We start from the raw sequence: 17,222 nt of genomic DNA on the forward strand, positions 1-17,222 counted from the left end.
GGGTCTGTCCCATTTAGACTAAACTCTTCAGGGCTGGTCCTGGACAATGTCAGGTGTTTTGGCAGTACTTAGCAAATACTATGGTGATGCTGAACAAATAATAATGAAACCTAAATGTTGAATCTGCCCATTTATTCACAGCAAACTTAAAACTAATAGACTACAGACAATGGTTAAAACGTAAAAATTATGTTTTCCTGTTTGAAATAAACCATGTCTTCAGGCAATTGTTTAGAGACCGTACTAAGACACTGCAGATGTGTTGTTCTCTGCTGCTAATGGTATGAGAAATTACTGAGCTGAAGTTTTACTGGGAGGCTATTTTACTATCTAGTGTCTTATGTGTAAGTGGAGAAGGCGCTACAGTTGCCAAGCAACTATCTTGGTGGTGGTCATGTACATGAATAGTCTAGCAGCAGTGTGCCTTATTGCTAAGGTCAATGTAATGATAGGCAACATTTAATAGTGTGTGCGTTTATGCTTATCTAACAGGTCACAGCCAGCAGCACAACTAAACTAACTGGCTCACACTGCATAGCCAGCTCCTTTTTGGTCATGGGAATTAAGAGACAGAAAACTTAGATGCCTTTATGTTGTCATTAAAGTTGAAACACACATATGCCAGGGGCCGTTATGGTAACAAACAAACCAATCCAACAACAACAATCCTAAGCATTTAAAAGCATGGAAGTGAACGGTTAAGGGAAGGTAGGTAAAGGAAGTTTCAGTTATCTTTACCATTCATCATGTATTTTAAATAAAGGAATGCATGAAAAATACCCTGGTACACATTCCAAAAACACACCCAGGGGCTCCTCTAGGTTACCTGCTGTGCTCCATTCAAGAGGGAGGCCCTAGCATTGCATTGCACCCTGAAGCCACTTTTGAAGTCGCGGGGGAGGGGGGGAGAGAAGAAGGGATGGTGGTAGCTAGAAATCTGATGTACCCAAATTTGTTTGTTAATTTTCAGTGTATTTTCCTTTCCTCGTGATCCACTTCTCAGTTTCCCTCTCCTCACTTGCACGGTTGTAGATGCATGTATTTTTCTTTCACCTGAAGGTTGAAGGCTGACTACACAGATGGAGTTAGGCATTGTGACAGTCCGCATCACCAGGTAGGGTTGCAAACTTTCTACTCGCACAAAACCAAACACGTTTGCCCCGCCCACCACCCCTGCTCACTACCTCACCCCCTTCCCTCTGTCACTCACTCATTTTCACTGGGCTGGCTCACAGATTTGGGGTGTGGGAGGGGGTGAGAGCTCTGGCCTGGGGTGTGGGCTCTGGAGTGGGGCCAGGGATGAGGGGTTTGGGGTGGTAGAGGAGGCTGCAGAGTGGAGCTGAGCGGTTTGGAATATGGGAGAGGGCTCCAGGCTGAGGCAGGGGGTTGGCACATAGGAGGAGGAGGTCAGGTATGCAGTCTCTGGGCAGCACTCACCTCAAGCGGCTTCCGGAAGCAGTGGCATGACCCCCCTCTGGCTCCATGCGGAGGTGCAGCCAGGTGGCTGTGCCTGCTGCCCCCACAGCTCCCATTGGCCATGGTTCCCGGCCAATGGGAGCTGTGGAGCTGGAGCTTGGGGCAGGGCCAGCGTGGGGAGCCCCCTGGCTGCCCCTAAGTGTGGGAGCCAGAGTGGGGACATGCCACTGCTTCTGGGAGCTGCGCAGAGCCACATCAGGCGAGAGCCTGCCTTAGCTCCACTGCACCACCGACAGGACTTCTAACTTCAGTGATGCTGACCGGAGCTGCCAGGATCCCTTTTCAGCCAGGCATTCCAGTCGAAAAACAGACACCTGGGAACCCTATCACCAGGTCTAGCTTGTAGGCACCTAGAAAATCAGTGATTCACAAAGCCTGAGTTAGGCACCTAATCTCCTGTACCAGAGTGTCTTGAGCAGGGGGTTCATGGGTTCAGTTGCATTCACAGAAATCATGGAACCAAGGGTGCAAAAACACCTCCGCAGAGGGGAGGAGGAGAATGGGGTGGGGGAGGGGCGCAGGAATGCAGCTCCATAGGCCAGGCCCCTTGTCATGGTCATGTCACCACTCTCAGCCTTGTTGCTACGTGATGTCTGAGTCGTGTGCCTCTATGGAGGCCCAAAGAGCAATATCTGCAAGTGGGTGCATGGGGGGAGGGAAGACCGACAGCAGCAATGTCCCTGCATAGCCTAGTCTTTAGTGACATGGGCGGGGAAGGGGCCTTTCTTTGCTCAGAGCCGCATCTCCCACCATGTCCCAGGCGGAGGGGGTCTCATGCCACCATGGGTATGCACCCATTGAATTGGGAGGCTACATCCGCCCCGTCCTATTCAATGAATGGGAAGAGATAGGTGCCTTAGACTGTGATTCACAAAAATCAGCATGCTAGGAGGAAGCTACCAACAGCAGGGGTGTGCATTAAGCCTTGCATCATTCAGAGAGATTGGTTCCCACAGCCAGGCTGCAGGGGGGTGCCTAGGTCTTCTTGGGATTCTCCGTTGCAAACCCTCTCGGCATTTGGTGCCGATGGTGTTTTAGCAAAAAGCTGAGGAATGGGCCAGCTTCCCTCATAATTTTTAGCCCAGTAGTTAGGAAATTCAGCTGGGATGTTGAGACCCCCTACCCCCACCCCCTGGTTAAGTCCCTGCTCTGTCTCGGTGGGAGAAGGGAGGTCCCTGTTCAAATCCTTACTTCCTAGGTGAGTGCTCTAACCATCGGATTAGTCATCCACATGCCTTTTTTCCTCTCTCTCCCCCTCTTAAAGAGTCATTGCAGCAGCAGGGAGGTGAGAAACAGGGAGCAAAATCATGAGTGACTCTGTATCCTGGTGGTTAGAGCACTTACCAGTGAGTCTTTAATTATTTATCCAGAGTGTAACAACTTCAACAGAAGACTGAGGAAACCTCATGTCAGAATATCCCATAGCCCAATAGAGTATTCACCTGGGCATTGGTAGACTCCTGTTCAAGTCCCTCTGCCTGAGGGGGGAAAATGGATTTGAAGTGGAGGGGTCTCACATCCCAGGTGTGTACCCTAATCACTGAGCTCACAAATGTGAGGGAAATTGTCCTTGTCCTCCTCCCACCAAGCTGTTTTGTGTGAACCTACCTGTGGGTCCCGATCCAGTAGGTGGCCTCTGCATACGTGCCTATTGGATAGGGCCCCTGCATGCAACATAGGTGGCCAAATGCCTGTCTTCCCCTGGTTTGCAAATCACTCTGGGGCTGAGGTGGGAAATTGCCACCTGGAAAGTGGCAGCAGTGCACATCTCAGAGACTGAAACAATGATGCCTAGGGAACTTTTACTGCAAAAACTTAAGCACCAAGTGAGTTTTGGTGCTTACCGGGTTTGGTGGAAGTTTGTGCATCATAGCAGTCCCCAAACTGTGACTTAAGCCTGAATGCACAAAAGGAGTTAGGTGCCTGAGTCCTTTAAGTTGGATGTACAAATCTCATACATCAAAATTAATTAGCCCAGAAAATCTCACTGTACTACCTTTGAGCATTGCAAAGATTCCCCTCCTCTGCTTTTGTATCTGAGCACACATCCTTCTTGGCACAATTTCTGTTAGCAAGTTAATAGTGCTAGGGGTTCTCTTTTTGTTTTTCTGGCTGAATTCAGCCAGTAAAATTCAAATGTATAGAAAATATACATAATCTAAATCCACAATGCTATGGCATATACAGTTTATTTCTGATAGCAAGACTCTGACCATCAAAATGATGTTGAAAACAGTGACTAGGACTGTCTGGCTCAACAATATATGAAAAGTTCTCATTATGTTCTAGCATGCTCTGATTTTCAAAAAGTGTCACATGCAATTTCCTCTCTAACACCGTGAGCCCAGTTTTAAAATGTGAACAATATTGTGGAGGCCAATTCCAAATACAACAAATGTGTTCAGAAGCTGTATCCCACTAATCTCACCTCTGAGATGAATTCTATTTTATTGCTTTCTGTAGAGTTCCTGTCTTTGGTAATCATTAGAGGCTCCATTCAAGCTTCCCAGGAAGATGGTGCCTATTAGATAAACCTCAGAAAGCTTGCAAGACTTCAGGAATTGTTGGTGTGGAGCAATGGCCTCAACACAGGATTGGATGCTGGAAGTCTTTACCTCTAAAGAAGTCTGGCTCTAACACTAACTAGTTCTGTGGCCTTAGGAAAGTCATTTAACCTCTCTGCTTAGTTTCTTCATCCAAATACTGACACTGGTAAGATATACATGCCGCACAGGGATGTTTTGAGATTAATTTATTAAGGGATATTATGTATTTGTATTACAGTAGCACTTAGAGCCCCCAGTTGAGAGGCAATATACAAACACATTAGTGGAGAGACAAACTCTGCCCTAAAGAGGTTACAATCTAAATAGACAATAGGCCAAGAGAGAGAGAAAGTGACTTGCCCCAGATCACACAGCAGGTCAGTGGCAGAACTGTGCCTACACCCTATATCTCCTGACTCACAGTCCAGTGCTCTGTCCACCAGACCTTGTTGTCTTCCATATATACAGAATAGACTTTCAAGTTGAAAACTGCTATGCAAATGTTGAGTAGTATGACTGAGAACATTGATGGACTAAGAGATTTGCTGCACAGAAAATAGAATTAAAGTATCAATGAAAGGTGGATGTGGATGCAAAATTCTAAACAATTCACATTTCCTTTTGAGGCCAACTTCATAAAAAATAAAGGTGTGGCTGCAATGGGGTATACAGACCCCACAGTGACTGAAAGGGCCCAATCCACTCCACCCTGCTACACCTGTGCAAGGTGTCAAACCTGGAAAGAGGAGGTAAAAGAGGAAAGGCCTGGCTAAGTGCTGGCTGCCTGGGAGAGGGAATGGATCTCTTGAGCTAGTGCAGTGAAGGAAAGCCTGGCTGGGGCTAGAGCCTAACTAGAGACTGCTTTTGCAGCCACCTCAGAAGAAGAACCAGCATGGGCTGGAGTCTCACTAGAGACTCCTAAATGTCCGAGCCTCCTTGGGGCAGGCAGACCTGGGGTAGGATGGTCTTTCTCTCTCTTCTCGTAACTACTTCGGTTTTTCTTTCTTTTGGGACCTGCAGAACAGTCAGCCTGGGAAGAGGTTGAGAAAAGCCTAATTTCAGGTCACGGTAGGAAGCAGTACAGTGATACAGCAGAGGGTCTGAACAAACAGAACTCATCTGCTTCGTACAGCTTCCCTGGGCTGGAGCCCAGAGATAGACAGGCCTGGGTTCTCCATATTAGCCCACCTAGTGTGCGGGGTGAAGATCCTGGAGCCAAGGAGTGGCAGGCCAAAAAAGCCCTAAATTTTGGGTCCAACATCTAGCAAGAAGCTGCCACCCATTGGTGTGTTGTACTCGGGTTTCCCCAGAAGGGGCAGGACTAAAAGTGATGTGGCCTGGAGGCCCAGTCCCAGGAAGAGGCAAACCACTGCAGGGCCAGAGTGGCTGCCAGCACAGGTGCCAAAGGAGGAGGAGCTCTGCTCTACACCGCTTTAGCAAACTTTTGAGTATCAACCACAATTGTATCAGTAGCCCTCAATCCATATGTGGCCATTTGCAGATGTTTAAGCCCCTATTTAGGAAAATGCTTATGTCTCACTAAAGTCAATGGGCACATGCTTCAGTGTGTGCCTGAATCCCCATGTCATGTTAAGTCTTTCTGCAATATACTGTTTATTTCTGAAAAGCTTCTTGCAGATTTGGATCCTAGATACAAGAACAGGCTTGGGTAGAAGATATGCATATGGGAGTTAGTGCACACATCATAAAACCAAGAATAAAATATAGCAAAAGTGACTTAAGCCCACAAATGTTTCCATCTTCTTTTACAAGGTTTATGGATCTATTCTCTCCTCAGTTCCTTGTGAATGTACACAGGTAACTCCTGGTAACATCAATGGGAGTTACACACACTCAGGAGATTTAACTCAGCTCCTCAGTCATGTTGCAGAGTAACAGCCGTGTTAGTCTGTATTCGCGAAAAGAAAAGGAGTACTTGTGGCACCTTAGACTAACCAATTTATTTGAGCATAAGCTTTCGTGAGCTACAGCTCACTTCATTGGATGCCTACTGTGGAAAATACAGAAGATGTTTTTATACACACAAACCATGAAAAAATGGGTGTTTATCAATACAAAAGGTTTTCTCTCCCTGCACCCTACTCTCCTGCTGGTAATAGTTTATCTAAAGTGATCACTCTCCTTACAATGTGTATGATAATCAAGGTGGGCCATTTCCAGCACAAATCCAGGGTTTAACAAGAACGCCTGAGGAACGGGGGGGGGGGGGGGGGGGGGAGAGGGAATAATAAACAAGAGGAAATAGGTTACTTTTTATAATGACTCAACTGTTCCCAGTCTCTATTCAAGCCTAAGTTAATTGTATCCAATTTGCAAATGAATTCCAATTCAGCAGTCTCTCGTTGGAGTCTGTTTTAGAAGTTTTTTTGTTAAGGATAGTCACTTTGAGATCGGAAATCAAGTGACCAGAGAGATTGAAGTGTTCTCCGACTGGTTTATGAGTGGTATAATTCTTGACATCTGATTTGTGTCCATTTATTCTTTTACGTAGAGACTGTCCAGTTTGACCAATGTACATGGCAGAGGGGCATTGCTGGCACATGATGGCATATATCACATTGGTGGATGTGCAGGTGAACGAGCCTCTGATAGTGTGGCTGATGTTATTAGGCCCTGTGATGGTGTCCCCTGAATAGATATGTGGACACAGTTGGCAATGGGCTTTGTTGCAAGGATAGGTTCCTGGGTTAGTGGTTCTGTTGTGTGATATGTGGTTGCTGGTGAGTATTCACTTCAGGTTGGGGGGCTGTCTGAAGGCAAGGACTGGCCTGTCTCCCAAGATTTGTGAGAGTGTTGGGTCATCCTTCAGGATAGGTTGTAGATCCTTGATAATGCGTTGGAGGGGTTTTAGTTGGGGGCTGAAGGTGACGGCTAGTGGCGTTCTGTTATTTTCTTTGTTGGGCCTGTCCTGTAGTAGGTGACTTCTGGGTCATGTTCGACTCTCATTGTTTGTCCTCCCTTCTCATGGCTGTGAGATCATATTTTTGAACCTTTGGCATGTTGTTGGATTCACAGTGGACCCTGCTGCCCTGATCCAAAGTCCACTGATGCCAACTGGAGCCTTCCTATTAACTTCAGTGGATTTTGGCTCAGGCTCTGCTACTTGGGCAGCATTGTAGGTGCACTTTGACAAATGCAACTAGAACATGAGGCAGCCATGAAGTTGTTAATCAAACCACAAAATCTTGGCTGATGGCAAACTTTTATCCCTTTGGTTAAAACGTCCCCCAAAGTTTATAAACTGGCATCAGCTCATCTGGCAGGCAAGATTTTTTTTTTGGCAGAAGCCTGATTGTGCCCATTAGGCTGGTGATCGGGGGGCGGAGGGAAGCCCACAAAAGGTAACAATGTCACTCAGCCAGCAAGGAATGAAATGTTTATAAATGTGAGAATCTGCAAAGCTGTTGAACCTCAGGATAATGCTGCATTATAGCCTTTTATTAATTCATTAACTGTCACATTATTTTTGAGTGCCCAAACACATACTAAGTAGCTTAGAAAAATAAGCAATGGCACAAACCTTGCCCCAAAGAGCTTGCAATCTAAGGTCTTGATCCAACAAACATTTACACACACATTTAACTTTACATTCATGAGTTGTCCTATTGCCTCTAATAGGGCTATTTGCATGCATAAATAAAGTATTTGCATAAGCATTTAGAGGACAGACAAGGGGTCAGAGGAGAAACAGAAGTAAAGTGTTTTGTTCAAGGTCATAGGCAGAGCTGGGATTAGAACCCAGACTGACTCCCACTGCAACGCCCCATCCATTAGATCATGCTATCTCCTGCTGTTATGGTTCGTTGTAGATGACGGGTCCATATACCCTGATCAGGAAACAGTATAGGGGCATATGTTCGATATGACACAACATCTAAGGGTCCTAGAACAAAAACAGAGAATTAGGAGAAGGGCAAAGATTACAGCAACTCAATTAGCCCTACTATTATCTTAGTGGTTCTGTGACATCAGTTTCTTTGTTCATTTCTATGATGTCACATTGCATAGGAAACATGGCAGAAGTTGATTTTAGGAAGGATTTGTATCAGCAGAAGGAATTGAGTGAGAACACAGAATGAGGGAAGCTGTTCCATGCATAGGGGTCAGCATGGAAGATGGCATGGAGGATAGAACGGTGCTCAAACACCCTTTTCATAAGAATTTAATAGAGTGGAACAGAAGGGGCATTAAGAATGGGGAAACTCTAAAGAAGATTGTGATCGGGCCTTCCATGGGCAGGTGGCCTAGTGGCTAGATTAGATGAGAGGGGATGTTAGGGGGACCCAGGCAGCCCTCCTCCACTGGGTCCCAGCCCAGGGCCCTGTGTAGTTCTACCACTAAACAGCGGACATGGGGCTCCCTCCTGGCAGGGTGGTCAAGACCAGTTTCTCTGGGCTACTTCCTACAAGTCTCGTTAGTTTGGGGCATGGCCCTGCTAGTCCAGTTGCCCTAAATTGGGACTTATCTGAAGGCTCCCCTTGGCAGGGGAAGGCTCATTTGCCTCAAGTGTCTGTGCTGGTTGGTTAGGTCACTGATCCATTCCTTCAGGCAGGCAAACAGAGAGCTCCTGCCTCTTTGTCAGTCAGTCCCCAATTGAGCCAGGCTCCCTTCTTTTTTCCCCACACCAGGCCTGGCATTTGCTGCAGGTATAGCAGGGCGGGGCTAGCTGAACCCAACGGTTTTCTTTATCCCCTGCTGTGCCAGATTGCCATGTCTCCGTTCCCTCACAAAGATATTAGGATTATTAAGTTTCATATATTAGTTTATTTACAACTCTATATAGTTATGGTGTTTCACAGATCAAAATAAACTAAACCTAATATCACATACACGTACTCATTGAATTCAATGGGACTAGATGGGGTAGGAGTACATGTTCTACTCCTGCAGGAATTCTGCACCCTGCATGTGCACATAATTCATGTGCTGCACATTTTTCCTGCAGAAAATAACCTACTGGAGGGTTGTCACAGTTCCACCTTTTGCCCACCAGAGGGTGCTGAAACACTAGAGCAGAGCAGGTTTCAGAGTAGCAGCCGTGTTAGTCTGTATTCGCAAAAAGAAAAGGAGGACTTGTGGCACCTTAGAGACTAACAAATTTATTTGAGCATAAGCTTTTGTGAGATACAGCTCACTTCATCGGTGCATTCCTGGCCAGCCCCAGCTACCATAGAGAAGAGAGAGAGCCTGCAGTGCCTTCTTCACAGTATCTGTTGGGGCAGGTCAGGAGACAGGGGCTATGGGGTGACAGCGTGGGGCACATGGGGCTGCTTGCAGGGGTCACAGACAGGGGTTCATAAGGGCTAGTATGGGAGTACAGACTGATGCATGGACTGAATAAGAGTGGAGGTGCAGGACCACATGGGGAAAGGGGGGTGGCTGAGTTGGGGCACAGACAAGGGAGGGGTGCAGGGACACATAGGGATGAGGGAAGGGGGCTGGTTCAGGGATGCATGGGGAGGGGGTGCAGAACCACATTGGGATGAGGGGAGTGGGTGTCTGAGTGGGGTGGAGGGACACATGGGGGTGCAGGGACACATGGGGACAGGGACAGATGTGCCTGGCTGAATGGGAGAAGCTAGGGGTCAGCCAGGGTCTACATTGGGGAAGCTTCCTAACAATCTATCCATGCCCCCCACAAAAACCTATTCCATACTTTTCCTACCCATATCCAACAACCCTCCAAGTTTACACCCAGGCTCCTTCCCAGCAATTACTTCCTTCTCCCTCAGCTTCTCCATAATCCCTGACTCCCCCAAGCCTTTGCTCTGCTTCTGAGGGGTGCAGGAAATATGGTTCTATATTGTAGTTTAAATGAATTATTACACAGTTCTGTATTAATATGCCTAGTAAGGAATCTATTTGTCAAAAACATTTCCTGAATCTTTTTTGTTGTCTGTACTGTTACAGACATACTTGCTGACAGGTATTTTGAAATAAATTACCAAAATAATTGAAGCTGGTGTGATTATATTGTGTTATTTTGACAAATAAAATATGCAGAATTTTAAAATATTGTGCACAGAACTTTTATTTTTTGGTGCAGAATTCCACCAGGAGTAATGCAGCAGTAGAATATTGCTCTGCTTCTCTAGCACTAGTCTCACACAGTCTGTCCCCTCTTGGTGTAGAGCCTTTTCCATTGTGACCCCTACAATCTAGAACAGCTTCATCAATCCACTTCATCAATGTGCCATGATTTCTGAAATAAAATATAAAAACATGGCTTTCTTCCCTTGCTTGTACTTTTGAAACTGTAAAGTAAGAGTGGAGGGAGAGAGAAAATAGCTACATATCTGTATTATTTAACTATGTAAAGTGTTTTCAGATGCAGTATTACACACTTTCTTTATATTTTAACCAAATTTGCCACCTGTACTTTCACTGTTTCAGTGGTAGCACCAATAGAAATTTTAATATAAACTTTATGGCTGGTTGCAAATTGTCCATATTGTTTTTGATGGAAAATTGGGTTTTCAACAGAAGTAAATTTTTCATGGAAAAAAATCTCTCCACAGAAAAATTTGCTTTTTTCATCAAAAAAAGCAAATGCCTGAAAACGGAAATATTTTGATTTGGAGAGTTTGACTCATGAGAGTTGTAGTTTGGTTTGCCTCTTGTCCCCATTCCTCTCTATGGGCTAGGGCTCCATCTGGATTACACATTACATAATGTAGTACAACCAGGAACCCCCACAATGATCCTGTTGAAGAGGGAAAGCCAATGGTACGTTGGGGACATGTAGTCCAACCAGGGAGCCCAGCTTGTACAGCAGAATGTCAGGTAGATACCCTTGAACTACCCCCAGGATGCAAAGCAGCTTCATTTCCAAATGAAAAGATTTTGGTTTTCAGCCACAAGGTTCTGGTATTCCAATTTCTGCTGAAAATTTAATGGTGGAGATTTTTTTTTTTGACTAGCTCTAATAGACATGATTCTGTTGACTTCCTGCATTTTTAGCACTGAGACAACTAAACCCGCTATAGCTCCCATTGATGCCAGTGAACCAGCAGTAGCTTAGTTAGGAATCTTTTGCTAAAATTCCCTAGTTTGAAAAGGGCATAGATATGCTCAGAATCAAATATCAGATCTTCATGCTCCCTGACTCAAAATTCATACCTAGAATCCGATCTGAATTGTTCTTCAAAACCTAGATCCAGCTTGAGCCCAATTCCAGTTTAACATTCATTTTCTTGTTAGTATTTTTAATGTATCAAATGGGTTGCACTGCATTATGAGTTGGGAGAATATTTAAAGCCACAGAGATTGAGAGAAAGGGAAGCTGGATTGAGCAATAAAATGCTTCTGAAGTCATTTACTCCTTTTATTGTTTAAGATATCCCTGGCCTTTAGAATTTTGACAACCTGTGTGTTCTATAACAAAGATTACATGATGGCTGGCTGTGCTAAACTTTGTTTAACAGTAGAATACATGTGCCCTTAATTTTTTTTTCTTTAACCATCTTGTGTTCCTGATTATTCTGAGGATCCAATAGTTTGAGAATGAATGTAGCCTAAAAAGATTTTTGGGAAAATGTCTGCACAGAGCACTCAACATTGGAACAATTTTGGGGGGAGCACAAACGGAAGAATGTGTATATGTTGGTACAAAAATATTGTGCTGGAGAAAAGAAAAGTGACTTGTCTTAAATTTAAGATTAACTTTATCCCCTTAGCATGAGCCTTTAATCTGAAGAAAAGCCTGGGGATTTATGAGTGTTAACAGACCTGATTTTTTTATTTCTCTTTCTTTCCTTTCACTTGTTCATTTTCCATCACTGTGTCCCTTAAGAACTTGAGAGCAATGAATGAAATGATAAACAGTGATTTATATGTTACAGCGCCATTCTACCACGTAGGCAACAGTACAGTTAAAAACCAAGGTGATTACTAATGAAAGTAAAGTTCTGAAATTCAGTGGTATTGAGTTGCACCTGTTGATGTGTCCACAGTATACAAACAAAAACAATGAGGAGTCCTTGTGGCACCTTAGAGACTAACAAATTTATTTGGGCATAAGCTTTTGTGGGCTAAAACCCAAATGCCCAAATAAATTTGTTAGTCTCTAAGGTGCCACAAGGACTCCTCGTTGTTTTTGCTGATACAGACTAACACAACTACCACTCTGAAACCAGTATACAAACAGGTGATCTTACTACTGTGTTAACTGCACAGCTGGGTTAATTTACAAGCCTGAGAGACCCTGCATGCCATCTAGGTGTTCGATATTAGTAATGAATTTTGCCTATTACAAATAAATGCACTAAAAGTCATTATTATAAATATGTTGGGTTTTTTTCAGGTACATACACTGAAAAATAATAGCTTATTGGTCTCCTTGCTCGTTCAGAGTTCTTTATTTAAAAATAAACAGACAACTTGCTGCCAAAGTGGGAGGACGTATCTAGTGGGGTCTTGTTGGAAAATTGGTCTGAATTCAACAAAACGAAATTAAATAAAGACAAGTGCAAAGTACTTCACTGAGGAAGGAAGAAACAAATGCACAACTACACAATGGGGAATAACTGTCTAGGGCCATGTCTACACTAGCACTTATGTTGGCCAAACTTTTGTTGCTCAGGGGTGTGAAAAAACATAACATGAGCAACATAAGTTTTTTTGGCATAAGCATTTGTGTGCATAGAAAAAAAGACAAAGAGGCAACCTGATAAGTTTTCCAGTATCTTAAGGTCTGTTATAAAAAAAGGACAGGGATCAGTTGTTCTCCATGTCTGCTGAAGGGAGGACAAGAAGTAATGGACTTAACCAAAATCTCCCTTTCTGCAGATTAAGTATTAGGAAAAACTTTCAGCTATAAGGGTAGTTAAGCTCTGGAAGGGAGCTTCCAAGGGAGGATAATGGAGTCCCCATCATTGGAAGCTTTTAAAAACAAGTTGGACAAACACCTGTCAGGTATAGTCTAGGTTTATGTGGTCCTGCCACGTGGACTGGACTTGATGATATCTTAATGTCCCTTTCAACCCTACAGTTCTGTGAAAAGAACCTGGGCCCAATTATCCTCCCAAGTTTATGTGTAAAATGATAGTAATTCCATTGAAGTCAATGGACTGGTGTAAAACCGTTATCAGACAGAGCCAGATCAGGCCTCTTACAGTAAGAGCAATTAGTAGCTAATTGGTTTAGAAAAGTGAATTAGTGAAGGCACTATAAGAAGTAAATGCACCAAACATTTATTTGCTTAAAATCTGGAAAATATAAATTAATGTAAAAGCGATAAAAAATATATTGGGAAAAAAGATAGTAATGAGGAAGCATGTGTCAAATTTAAATATTGCTGCTTTGGTTTCCTGAAATATATTTCCTGGTAATTCCCAACAATCATGCACAGTACCTTCTGTAACATCTGCTAATTTAGGCTGTGCTGATCAATTTGCAGGCTTCCTGCACTCAGATCTCATCTAAACAAGCAGCTTTTTAGGGTCCAGTTTGTGTTCTTATGATGATAATCCAATAGGGATATGGGCAAACAGCTGTATTCTTTTTTCAGAAGAAACCAAACACTTGCTGGATAGCTCTCCAAAATATAGAAGGGATAAAGATGTGTAAATCCCACAGAAAAATAAAAGAAAAACATAAATTCCCCTTCACTCAACACACTGGCTTTTTCTTTTACACAATGTTTGATTACGTATCCTGTGGAAGAACAGAAAGTTAAGCTGTGTCTTTGGATGAAGTGAATGTCTGTCTGTAAAATGGAAAGGAAGCCTGTGTGAGAACTGCATTCAACTACACTATGAGGCATGCCCATAAAGTGAGTGATTTGGTCTGTTTTAAACTGTATAGATTTTTTTAAATTGTATGTAGTAAACCACACTATAAACTTACAATAAGCATGTAAAGCAAACCAGAAAGAAAGAAAACACAGATGCCAAATCAAACCAGAATAAAAACTCTTAAGAAGTTTTCTGTTATAGCCACAGTGAATTACTCATGTAATTCCTTCTAGCACAGAGAAGGATAACTGCATTTTCAACTTTGAACTCTTGCCATTCATTTCTGTACTGTGGCCTCAATAGTCTGTTTGATTGCCAGCCTGTTTGAGGTACAAAAAGCAAAGCAGTGGGAAGTGACACAACAGAAATCAAATGGCATGAGTCATCTCCCATTTTTTTTAGTCTCCTTTATGTTCCTAATATAATTCTGACGATAGTAGAGCTGAAGTTAATGAACAGTCGTAAAAGGTTCCACTGAAGCTATGTCAGTAGATTCACATCCCTGTTTGCAGCTGCAGCTCTGCAGAATTTAGCCAAGGTGTCTTTGAACAGTTTTTACATGAGGTGATGCAGTAGGAGAATTACACGGCTCATGAATGGAGGCTATAGGGCCATGATACCATATATAAATACCAACGTTTAATTTTAATTTCCTCATTAATAATTACAATGGTAGGGTCGAACACATTTGGAGAGTCAGTCGTTCTCTTCCCCCCCCCCCCCCCACACACACTTAGTCCAATATCAAATATTTACAAGGTTAGGCATAGTGAACAACCGGAACACTGTGAAATTTCCCTCTGATTTGTCCATGGTTCCTTTCACCCTGATTGCTAAGAGCAACCATCCCCTTCTTCCCCTCAAGGGTGCACAGACTTTCAAAAGCAGAAGAGAAAAAAACAGTCAGATTAGTTTCTAGGCTCTGCAGCAGGAGGCATTGCTTGTATGTAGTTGTTCAGTTTCATTATTCATGGGCCAACAGCAAAGTGGTTAGACAAAAAAAAATAAAAATAAATAAAGTGACAAGGGTGGGGGCACTACAGGGAAGGTATCCGAGAGTCCACTCAGTAAAATACTTGGTAATAACTTATGAAAATTTAATTTCCTGAAAGAGGAAATACCGAGCATCTATTTAATTTGTGTGTGTTTGTACTGACCTATGCAATCCATGTAAGAAAAACAATAGGGGATCAATTCCTTTCTCATGAGAATCACATAAGAAAGTGTAGCTTTTGGTTTTGGAGGCCACTGCTGGAAATTAAATAGTGTAGACATGTTCATACCCACTTTAATGACCCACTTGACTCTAAATCCTCCCCCACAAACCATCTACTGGGGTGATCTTGATTATCTATGACTTAAATGCACCCCAGAGTTGTCCAGCGGATGGGACATGGGCATGGGAGTTAGGAGTCCCTGGTTCTATTGCCAGCTTTGTTATTGACTTGCTACTCATAGGAAACGTGTGTACCTACTCTGTGCCTCAGTTTCCCAGTCTGTAAAACAGAGATAGAGAAACTTACCCTCTTTTGTCAAATATTTCTGGGCTAACTAGGGCTGGGATTTTCAAAGGAAACTAAGGTATGTGGGTGTCTAACTCCCTTATTTGCCTTTGAAAATCCCAGCCTAGACTCTTTTAAACATACATCACCAGGTAATTGAATGCCCAGCACTATGTACAGTAAGTGCTAAGTATTATCACCCAGTCCTTAAGGGAAGGTTATCAAATAGTCAGCCAAAGAAGTGAAATAGCAGATGCACCTGCATGGCCCCTAGCACACTACTGCTCTCTCTCAATCTGCATAGCAGCGCTCTGTTCCCAAGTGTAAGAGAGAACTGGTGTTAGTCACGGGGATGTAATGTGATGATACATTCAGTAGTAGACCATGTTCAAAATTACTGGCTAGACTCCTAGGTGTACCAGTGCAGCACTCCTCACAGTCAGGGTGGCAGTGTAGGTTACCCCACCTTTCTATCAGGCTGCTGGGAGCCAAACTGGCTCCAACCCACATTAGAGTAGCCTCAAGGCTGCTCTAACTTGCAGTGGGGGCTCATGGCCTGCTGTGGAAAAGGGTGCCACCGATGAGTGTAAAGGCTCAAATGCATGGACTTCTGTCCTTCAAGTTAACCTGCTCCTAGCCTGTGCACACGGAAACTGCAGGGTTACATTTTGTGAACCAAACCGTACAGTGTCTTAAGAGTCATAATGTTGACAACATTTTTTTCTGAAGGTCAGAAATGGTTTGGATTTGGTTCAAAGTTTTAGCAAAGTTTCAAGCCTTTTCTTATTGTAACTGAACCAATGTTGCCTACTTTAACTGGAAGCCATTGCCATATAATACATAAATAAAGCTTTGTGCTTTTACAACACCTCTCCTCTAAGGATACCAATATGCTGTATAAACATTCATTCATTTAAGCCTTGTGACACACCTTTTAGGTAGGTATTGTTATAACTATTTTACAGATGGGGAAACTCAAGTACTAAATGGTTAAGCGACTTGCCTAAATTCATACAGTGAATTAATGCAGTACCAGGAAAAGAAGCCAGGAATTTTGACACTGTGTGCCTTGTTCTAACCACTATAACCTGATACATCACCATTTGGAGGTCACGGATAAATATTTGTCTTGTAGAACATTGAACAACACTCCTCTTTCTAAAAACAAGCTGACATTATCCTCTCTTTAATAACTGAATGACACCGTGGCATTGCATAGAACTTTAGGGGCTTTGGGAAAATGAGAGAATTTCACAGCAAATTTGCCAAAAGCCTCTGCTCTTGTAGTTCTGCAACTTAGCCTGTGATTGTGGACCCTTAGAACACACACTTCCATAAACCTAATGATTTCTGGTGGCTGCTTGGGTTTAATGCCCTTTTACAAAATGTTGAGACTTCTATCACCGCTATTTTTATTGCAATAAGGTTTCTAAAATATTAAAAATTCCTGTTAGTGGTTTTGAAAGGTCTCTCGCAGAATAAAGATATCAGATGTGGAATGCAAACAACTCACATTGTGCTAGCATTTTAATGTTATATTAGAGACTCTGTAAATCACTAATACAATATGAATGTCACTAATATGATAGAGATTATCCAAAACTGCTGACACCGGCAGTCTCCAAGGGAACATTTCTCTGTGATCAGCTTTAGTTAGGCCTTTCCTAAAGCTTTTATGTAGCCTTCAGCTCATACAGGTCAGGGCATCTGCCAAAAGAGTGTTTTTCTTGCTGTTTATGTAGTGCAGCAAGCAACCATTTAGCTCGGGGGCAAGAAAGTAAATCCTAATGTATTTGATTTGCGATGCTATGGTGGCACCTTTTCCATCAGGAACAAAGCCCTCTTCTAGTTCAGCTTACTCAGCAGGAGTCAGAAAGCTGGGTAATCCCATCAGTTTCAGCTGCTAAACCTGTTGCAGATATTTAATATCAAATGACAGTGCC

The 17,222-nt window shown here is 43.3% G+C and overlaps 1 long non-coding RNA gene across 3 annotated transcripts in view; it reads left to right on the plus strand.

Annotated features, from left to right (window-relative positions):
• LOC125636156 (uncharacterized) overlaps positions 1 to 17,222 on the plus strand; it is a 214,832-nt gene that overhangs the window by 142,872 nt on the left and 54,738 nt on the right. For 2 of the 3 annotated variants that reach the window (XR_012668202.1, XR_012668201.1), the window contains exons 5-6: positions 1,060 to 1,114; positions 3,940 to 4,188. This is a non-coding gene — a long non-coding RNA (uncharacterized LOC125636156). Of the gene's footprint in view, positions 1 to 1,059; positions 1,115 to 3,939; positions 5,760 to 17,222 lie in introns of those variants that run through there. The other variant, XR_007356489.2, reaches the window with a different exon arrangement.

Source organism: Caretta caretta, chromosome 4, assembly GCF_965140235.1.
Source record: "Caretta caretta isolate rCarCar2 chromosome 4, rCarCar1.hap1, whole genome shotgun sequence".
In the NCBI taxonomy this organism is placed as follows: domain Eukaryota; kingdom Metazoa; phylum Chordata; order Testudines; family Cheloniidae; genus Caretta; species Caretta caretta.